This window comes from Octodon degus, unplaced genomic scaffold, assembly GCF_000260255.1.
Source record: "Octodon degus isolate 3935 unplaced genomic scaffold, OctDeg1.0 scaffold00019, whole genome shotgun sequence".
NCBI classification, from domain to species: domain Eukaryota; kingdom Metazoa; phylum Chordata; class Mammalia; order Rodentia; family Octodontidae; genus Octodon; species Octodon degus.
This window is the reverse complement of record NW_004524595.1, coordinates 17,515,441-17,525,239: the sequence shown is the minus strand read 5'-3', so window position 1 is coordinate 17,525,239 and position 9,799 is coordinate 17,515,441. Positions and strand designations below refer to the sequence as shown.

The window sequence follows — 9,799 nt, the reverse complement described above, 5'->3', positions numbered from 1 at the left end:
GGAAATATTTATCTCAAAATATACATATCTTAAGAAAAGGTAGAAGCAATTTATAAATAACTATTGCAGAAGCATTTAAAAATATCCATTTTGGGACCAAAAAAACCCTTAACATATTTCTTTTCCAAATTTCAATATTTTTACTACTTTGTTAAATACTGGATCAGAAAAAATATTAATTTGTGACAATAAAATTATTTTGGTTCATAAAAATTAACAGAAGAGCCACAAACGGTAAGGGCATACTGCTACCCTGATGCAATCACTACACGTTGTACACACGTACTGAATTATCATAGTGTACCACATAAAGATGTACGCATATTATGCCACAGAAAAGTAGGCAGATGCACTGCCAATGCACAGGAAATCAACCTTAAAATCAAAGTCACATCTGTAAACATGGAGTAATTCTCAAACAGCTCACAAAAGTCTTAGAGAAGCTTCTCTGGTTAGCAAAAAGGAAAAATATTTCCAGAAACCAGGGCGGTTGTCCCCTTTTAGCATTTCTGACTTCACAAAATAGTCTCCTCAAGTTTTGTCCCCTGAGATGGGAGGAAAATGGAGTCATTCTATTTTCCACTCACACAAACTGCTGTCCAGGGGACAAAATTGAGGGAAGGATACAGGAAGAACAATACAAGTATCTGGGCAAAACAGGAAAGGCAGCCAGAGCCTACAGACTCCAGTGCACAAGAAACAACCCAGCAGGTAGTCAGGAAAGAAAACCTCTGTTGCCCTTGGACCGGGGCTGTGTTGTTACCCGGGGAAGACAGCCATCGTTCAGCAAGGGCTCGTCCTTCCCAGCCCCTCCCTGAGGAAGAGTTAGCTCCCAGTCAAGGAAGTTGCAAGGACTGCTTCTTTTCATGCCTGATACTAGGACAGTGGGCACCCTGGTGACTGGCTCAAGGACATGATCTGTTCCTCCATGCTGGCCTCCCTTTGAATCCCTTTCCCAGTTCTCCTGATTCTGGTTCTGGAGTCAGGCTTCCTGTTTGTCATCTTCCATTTCAATATCTGAGGGAGACATTTTCAGGAGATGAAAGGTAGTAACAGGATAAAAAGGAACTACTCCTCTCTCAGCCAACAGGAAAGAAAAAGCCGTATGTTCATTTCATTGTCTCACTGTGGGTCAGTGTGTCTAGAATACAAGCCAGAAGAAAGACTGTCAGAGTGGACTGCCCTGTGGCTGAGCCAGAGGAAACCTTGTAAAATCAATAGAGTTGTCTACACAATTAGTTCACATTTTTAATCTTCTCACAGACATTCTGTCCCTCTTCTACCTGCCTATGAATCTTGAAAGCACAGTCTCAGAACAGCAAGCGTCTGAGAAGTCCTAAGGAACTAAGGAAGTGATAAATTATGCAGATGCTGTTGATAATCTGGGTTTCCAAAAGCAGCTGCCTGTATATATGCCAGCAATTTGATTAAAACACATGGTCATGGCTGTGAGAGCCAGCAGGGATCTTGGAGACCAATGAGAACAGATCATCATTTTTCAGATGAGGCAGAATCCAGCAGAAGTCAAGTGTCTTACCCAGAATCAGTCAGCTGCAAATGACAGAACCAGGATCCTGACCCAGACCTCTTGACCAGAAGGAAGTTCAGGGGTGTTTCCATGACCCATATATCAAAGGCCTCTGCACACCAAGTGGTAATTTCAGCAACAAAAATCTGAATGCCCATAAAGTTTCTGTAAAAAATTATGTCTTCCCACGTGTCCCTAACCAGCCAGTCAGTCAAAGAAGGTCACCTGGGAGAGGAGCGGGGAAATGAGTTATGTTACATTTTTTGTGCTCAAATACAATTTTCATATTAAAAACCATTTCCTCAACAACAAAATATTGAAAAAGTATAGTTGATAAGGTGTGAGAGAGAGAGAGAAAGAGAGAGAGAGAGAGAGAGAGAGAGATTTCTTCATGCTGAGTCTGGCCCATTGTGGGAGGCACAATAACTCCAGGCCTCCAATACTATTGCAAGTGAGTCTTTCTAAATCCTGTGAATCTGCCACATCATGACTCCATGCCACATATCCCTTAATGGTCACCTGAGTGCCTCTGACCTATAAAATTCTCTTGGTGCATCAGCGTCATTAGTGACGCTGACTTCCTGCTCCCCTACCTCTGCTGAGCTAGGTTCCTAGTTCTTACCCTGCCTATTTCCCATAAGTCTCCTGCTATGCCCTGGAGGTGGGACTTCCTGTCATAGCCTGGTTGCCTAGTTACTCGCACCTTTTACCCGCCGACATCATTTCCCTATGCCTCCACTACATATACCCAGCACTATCTATCAATAAGGATATTATTATCTCAATAAGGATATTATTATCTCAAATAAGAACACAAAGATTTCAATAAGGCATGTCAAAGAGACAGAAACCCTGCCAAATTCTATTCAACTTATTTCACTAGGAAAAATGATGTTTGTTTGGCTCTGGTCACAGTTCCATCATGTCTACCTTCTCCGAAAGTTCAGCCTCACTGGAATCTAATTCTCTCTTTGCTTCTTCAATTTTCACTTGAGCAAAAGATGGATTCGGCACTAAGTCTAAGAAGGACTCCAGTTTTTTCTTCAAAGGTACAGTCTTTTGTTTCAGCTCTGCCAGTTTTTCTGATAGTACACTAGGGACTGCTGTGACAAAGAAGCATCATGATGCGAGCTGAAAGTGGCACATCGGCGGCTCCTATTCCAGATCTGAATGTTTCCGCCTTGGCTTTCAGGAAGTCCACATTCTGAACACGACCGTCAACCTTGGTTCTTTGGGCAGAAAGACGCAGGTCTGCCTTCCTGAGATCCTCTCGCAGACATTTTTCTAACACTAAAGTTGCAGCTAGATTTCTTTCATGTTTTCCCAGTTGAAGTTGGAGTTCTTCGTTTTTGGATTTGGCACGGAAAACTCCAGAAAAAACTGGAGTCCTTCTTAGACTTAGTGCCGAATCCATCTTTTGCTCAAGTGAAAATTGAAGAAGCAGAAGTCAGATCATTCATTGCAGGAAGATAACTTGCTAGTGAAGCATCCTTTGTTTCAAGGGTCACCGCACAGTCAACCAAAGCATTCAGACACCTGGAGCCAGTACTGGACAGACCGGCAGGGGAAAAACACTCTCCATAAGGAGGTCTTGAAGATGCTTGGCTTCTGATTCATATTCACTTGCTTTCTGTTTTAAATCCCCTATTACCAGGCAGGCATCCCTGTCCCAGGCCCTGTTGTATCCTCCATGATGATGCAAAATCTCTGTAGTCCATGGGTTCACCTCATACTGTGGAATCGTATGATCTCCAAATATTTTTTTCAACCAGTCAGCAACCTGCACATCTTTTTCCTCCTACACCTCCATTGCAACTGCTCTTGCCACTAGTGTTTCAATCCTAAAGTCAGACAGCAAACCCCTAAGCCTTTGGACTTTTAACAAGTTGTGTGTGAATTTCCATAGCCAGAAGTTGGGGTGTCTTTATAATGACAAACCACATCATTTCTATGTGTGATTCAGTAAAAATCTTTTAACCAATCCAGAGCTCAATCCACAAATATCTCCATTATAATTGCTCTGAGATGTTTTTCAGCTTTTGAAAATTAATGATCATTGAATGAACACTTTTACTGTGTCTTTTGGCTTTGACAATTTTCAGAGAAAATAATTATGGACTCTTGACTGAAAGATTAGATTTAAAAGCTTCAACTTAACCTCACTATCTGTCTGCATATCAAACATCTTAGGCATAATATGGAACAGGTATTTTTCATCAAGTATTGATATGTTGAACTTTAAGTCCCTACAGAATATGATAAAAATCATTTAAAAATTAGAATATATTTTTAAAATAGGCATAAAGAATTATATACTTCTCATGTTTGCACAAAAGTCCAAAAATCAACAACAAGCTTGTCTTCTGGATGGTTAACAACCTAAGTTTGAAGACAAAATTAGAGAAAAAAGAGGGCTGCAAGGAAGGCCAACATTTTGGCCCTAGCCTTCTAAGGTCAATTAAGACTCAGGACATATGAGAACTTGTACTGTAACATCATGTAACTCGGTAGTGTCCCAAATTTTCTGATCAAGGAGATTATGGGGCCAAAGAGGAAAGCGATTGATGAAGTAGAGTGTGCTTAAGGAGAGTCACATGGAGAGAAAACGTTCTCTCAGGTTTTCACAGAGAGCACATTGGCCAGGCAATGGCTGTGACTCATCCACATGGCTGACACTGACAAAGGTTCTACAATCTGAGGTACAAGATCTCAGGATAAATCCTGAGATTTCACTGACCTTATCAGACCCAAAAGCTACAACTCTTGTTGCATAGGTCCTGCTTTACCTTGGTCTTAACCATCCAGAAGGAAAGTATAAAAACGAAATATAAGAAATAAAGCCATGCTGTTATGTTGAGCTGTAGGGGACTCAGGTCAACAATTTCTAACACTGCCAGTTAAGCAGAAGACCCAATACTATTATGGGCTACTGGACTCTTTTAGAATATTTTGCTGAGTTTACACACCTATAATATTCAAATAAAGGAACTTAACAAAAAAAGGATGTACAGATGAATGTCCATTTTGTATCTGTGTATTCAAAGTGGTTGGGATAGATATATAGTTACATTCTCTTAATGAATAGAATGATTTGTTCTAATGGTGTTTGTAAATAAGATATCAAGTCCACATCTTGTACAGCAATTAACCAGTAAGAAGAATGTATGCAGTGTGTTAATTATTGAAATTGTCCTACTGATTTGATTTGAAACTGTCTCATTGTTATTTGTTTATCAATAAAATTATGGCAAAAAAAAAAGCTAAGAAAAAAGATCTAAGGCAAAAAAAAAAAAAAAAAAAAAAAGATTTATTTGGCCTTCATTTGGCTCATTTCAGTTTTGGCCTTCAGAAGCAAAAGTTAAACCTTATTGCTACCCTAGCACTGACTGCAGTACCAGATAGTTCATCTTTTCTCAAAGATGCCTCCAAAATTATAAACTTTGAACAAGCTACAGGGCTTACTAGGAGAGATGAAAGCTCACAGAGAACGCAGCCCTTGAGTAGCAGTCTGACAGATAAAGGGCACAGCATTCAGTGCTGGCTACTGACTGGCTGGCCCACTCAGGGACCAAGTATTGTTGGTTTCCTTAATTCTTAGAAAGAATGAAAGAAAAAAAAAACAATGACTCCGAGCATACTGAATATGAGGTCTTCCTGTGTTGCCCACAGCTGCTGTAGGCACAATAGTGATGTCACATCACATTAGTTGACCATGACCCTTCTTGGCAATGGTCAATTTTTAGACAGTAAAGGTCACCCACCACCAAGGAAGAGTGCTATCATCTACCACAGGATAAGCCTTTTCCCACTCTTTGCCACTAGGAGTGTGGTTGGATTATAAAGATTAGCAGCTCAGGGTTTGGGGATCATAGCAGGGGACAGTTTGGGGTTCATGCTATTGGTATGTAATCTTCCTTCTCTGAACCAGCACTGAATGTCACAGGTTCTGCGCTTTACCTACAGTGACACCCTCCGTTCTAAAAACAGCACCTGAGGATCAAGGCAGTGTTTCTTCTCTCCCCAGTACAACCCATTAGAGAACTAAATCTTCAATCTATGGCTGGAAGAAAGGAAGAGTAAACACCATTTAAGGCCTAAGATTGCTTGTTTTTCAAAACCTTAAAAACTTAATTTCAATTTAAAATACATAAGTTTCCCATTTAAATTAGACATATGTAAATATACACTGCATAATAAAGTACATATGTTTCTCATTTTGCAATGAGGTTATATCCTGATAAACCCATATAAGGAGAGCATCCTAAGTCAGAAATCTGTTCATTACACTTAAGCTACCAACCACCATATTGTAGCATAGCCAACACTTATATTTGGACAAAATCATCTTACACAAAGCCGTAATGATATGATGACTATTCCATAATGAAATGATGACTATTTCATGTAATTTATTAAATACTGTACTGAAGGTGAAAAAAGTATGGTTGTATGGGTTCTCACTACTAATGTACAATTGGTATACATTAAACTACTGTTTCTACTGAATGAGTACTGCTTCCATACTATTATAAAGTCAAGGAATCACAAATCAAACTACCTTAGCTTGGGGTTTCTATGTGTGTAATAAATATAGTGTTATGCTATATATGATATAGATATAATTGTGCATCATCTATGTTGATGCCACTAAGTAAATTATATGTGCATAATTATAGGTTATATAACATGTAATATACATACACATTTATAATATAATTATCTAAAGATACTTTCTTTCAGTGAGCTTATTATTTAGTGATCTATAACTTTTCTGACATCACTCATATCTAATATGGTAAGGGCAAAACTCTATATTTATATAAACAAGATGGTTAAGGCAGTAGTACTAAGAATTTCCATCAGCGTTTTGAAACTAACATTAATGAGTAGAACTCTCACCCTGACTAACTCTATATGCTGTTATCTGTGAACTAAACAACTACATTGAGGACAGCAAAGTGTAATACTAAAACCATGCTTGAAATGCCTGTTGTTTTGGTCTTCTACATGTGTACTGCTTCTAATGTTATATCGATTATTGTTATGCTCTCTTTAAAGTAAATGTTTGTTAAAAAGGGCAATAAAAGAAAATAAGAGGCAAAAGAAATGTAGGATTGTCCTGCTTAAAAAAAAATTTATAATGCAGTGCTTGCTACTCATAATTTCATTTAAATCTTTGAAAGTACACAAAAATATAAATATATTTCCTCATTAACTAAAGTATATAGAATTCTTGAATTGTATGATCTTTTCATAGACTTTATAGTTGTCTCATATGGTGTTTATATTTTACTTTCATTTTTACTGATGAATATTTTGTGATGTCTATATCTGTGATAATGGAACAAACAGAAGCATAGCATTAGATGTAACCAATTTCATGTATGACCATGTATCACTTATTATTTGTAATTTTTCTTTACTTCTAGCACATAAAGAAAGGAAGAATGTATAATTAGAAAGAATATTTCAAGAAAAATAACTTGTACATAAGGATTCATACCAATACTTCCTAAGAGCTTAGTGGTATAGAAACAACCAAAACGTATCAGCTGATGAATGGATGAGCAGTGGCATATCCACATAATACAAACATTATTTGTTCATATAAAAGTAAAGTTCTGATAAATGTCACAAGATAGAAGCATGTCAGAAATGTTCTTCTGTGAAAGAAACTAAATACTAAAGGTCACATAGTATATGATTCCATTTGCAAGGAATATCCACAATAGGCCAAGCCATAAAGACAGAAAGCAGATAAGTGATTGCTGTGGACTTGAAAGAAGAAGGTTACTGAAGAGATTACATAATGGGTATAAATATAATATTGTTTGGAGATGATAAAATGTTCTGGAACTAGATAGAAGTGATGGTAATCAAATATTGTAAATGTACTACATGCCATTGAATTGCATATTTTTTTTTAATTTTGGGGAAGGGTCTACAGGGTATTCAAGGTCTCACTACTAGATCGAACTCGTAGTGGTTCTCCTATTTACAGCCTCCCAAGAGCTGGAATTACAGGCATGCCCACGCGCAATCTCAGTCACCATCTCAGTGCGCCCCGGGGGCGGGGCCAGCACTGCAGGCCGGGAAATCGAACCCCAGCCCCTGCACCTGCTTGCAGGCACTTCAATCCACTGAGCTATTTGGCCAGCCCAGAATTGCATACTTTTTCATGGCTTGTTTTGTTGTGTGAATCTCAGGTTCAAAGGATTTACAAACCCCGCCACACATTTGAACGTGCCACACATGTTCACACCATACATATGTGCAAGCATGAGTGACATGGCTGACCTACAGTTTCCTTAGCAGCAGTCCCTTGGCCTTCCTTAGTTCTTCTTTCTTTCTCCAGCTGAACTCTACTGAGCTCCCAAAGCCTAAGCAGCATTGCAACCATTGCATGATCTTTGCCTCCCTACCCAGGCTGAATTTCACTCTTCTTGAAGTCTGCGTTAAAGAGACTGTCGGGGTCAACTTTGATGGACCACCTAAGACACTGTCCTGGGACCATCCTGGAGCCCCCATGAAAGGGAATGGGAATATAGGCTGAATGTCCCCTTCTACTTGCATTTTTTCTATAGGGACATTTTTCCCTTCAGTAGCACAGAGGGGCCATGTCTGAAGAATATGTTGAACACACCAGTTGCTTCTTCCAAAACAGATGTTGTAAACTAAGCTCTACCAGTACTGCAGACATGTACCCCATCACCATGTCTAAACCTTGCGCCCCATAATGGAAAGGGCTCAACAACCTCGGATTGAGGCTTCCACATGTTACACAAAGAGGAAGAGGAAGAGCTCCCTGGGGACAACTGAGCTCTACATAGGAGATTCCTCCGTCTTTTCTTGGAATCCCTACACAAAGCAGGACAGCCTTGGGAGCCCACTGGAGACACAGTAAGCTTGAGAGAAGTGGTTCAAGCTAACAGAAAGCAACTGTCTACTTTGGCAACATCTACAGCTGACATCAGTTTACTTTCCTCTCCATTGTTAAAGATAAAAGTTCTACCAAGACAGGTCTGTGGAAATGCTGAGTACAACATGTTCTATTTGGCTTTGATCATTTGTGCTCACTCTGATAAGTAACATATGGCAGCAACCTTAACTTGTGACGTAGTCCATTATTAATTTAAATATCCTTTTCACAAAAGCTTACCTGCTGGGGAGGAAAATGTCAAAAGACTGAGCCAAAAAAATGAATCCAGCAAAGAAAGTTCCAATTTGCATGTTACGATGAACTTTATTCTATTTGTTAGCGTAATATACCCAAATTCCAGAGGCTCTTGGCTTGTACCTTTTAATACGTGAACACACACTCCATGGATTATGGAAAAATCTCTCTTCAGTCCCACTGGGGATATCGTGGGAGGAAATGGGGCTGCTCATTTTTTGGAATAGTGCCAGCCATAGCTTTCTTTTTGACCATCCCTTCTAGCTCTACAGATCCCTTTCTCCCTGGCCTACCTTAAACATGCTGAACACTTCCATCCCTAGCCAAGGGTTGTTGTGGAGGCCATGTTCTGACTACAAGTTGAGGAAGAAAATAAAATAGGAATTAGTACAACACAGTGCAGTCAACAAATAAAACTGCATATTAGACATCGCAGTCATTTCCTATGATAGGAATTGTGTTTTTCTTAGTAGTCATTCACTCAGTCTTGTAACTTCTAATCAATCTCTTGGAATACTACACCAATATGAGCTCTTTCTCTCAATTCTAGCTGCAGCCTCAAATCTTCTAAATAGTGTTTACTTTGGTAAATAGATTTATTACATCTCTACAGGAACACACAAGCAGACATTCATACACATGTTCTCACACCCACACTCACACAGTAAACTACCTGTGGGTTTAACTTTACATATTCACTACCACCATCTATTGTGTTCTGCCAAACAAAGACACACCTACTCTAGGGTTCTACCTCTTGATATCTGAAAACACTCACTGAAATTTCCATGTGCCAGGATATTACCAAGATCATATCATATGTAACACATATGTCCTATATTATATGATTGTCTTAGTTATTCTTCTCTTGTTGCTGGGACAAATACCTGACACCATAAATGAAGAAAAGAAGGGTCATAGTCAGTGGTGGTTTCAGTCTACACTCAGCTGGCAGAGTAGCACATGGCAGAGAGCAACCATTCATTCTGGCAGTAAAGAGCAGAGAAAGCAAAAGGAGTAGCAGTAGCTCAGGCAGCTAGCTAGTGTCTCTCCCCTCTTTCCATTGTAATGCAGAGTGTCTGCCCCAGGCCACTCGC

At 39.3% G+C, this 9,799-nt stretch overlaps 1 pseudogene; it reads right to left on the bottom strand.

Annotated features, from left to right (window-relative positions):
* Nucleotides 1-2,437: 2,437 nt before the first annotated feature.
* Nucleotides 2,438-3,338, bottom strand: LOC101576425 (annotated as a pseudogene).
* Between the last annotated feature and the right edge of the window lie 6,461 nt (nt 3,339-9,799).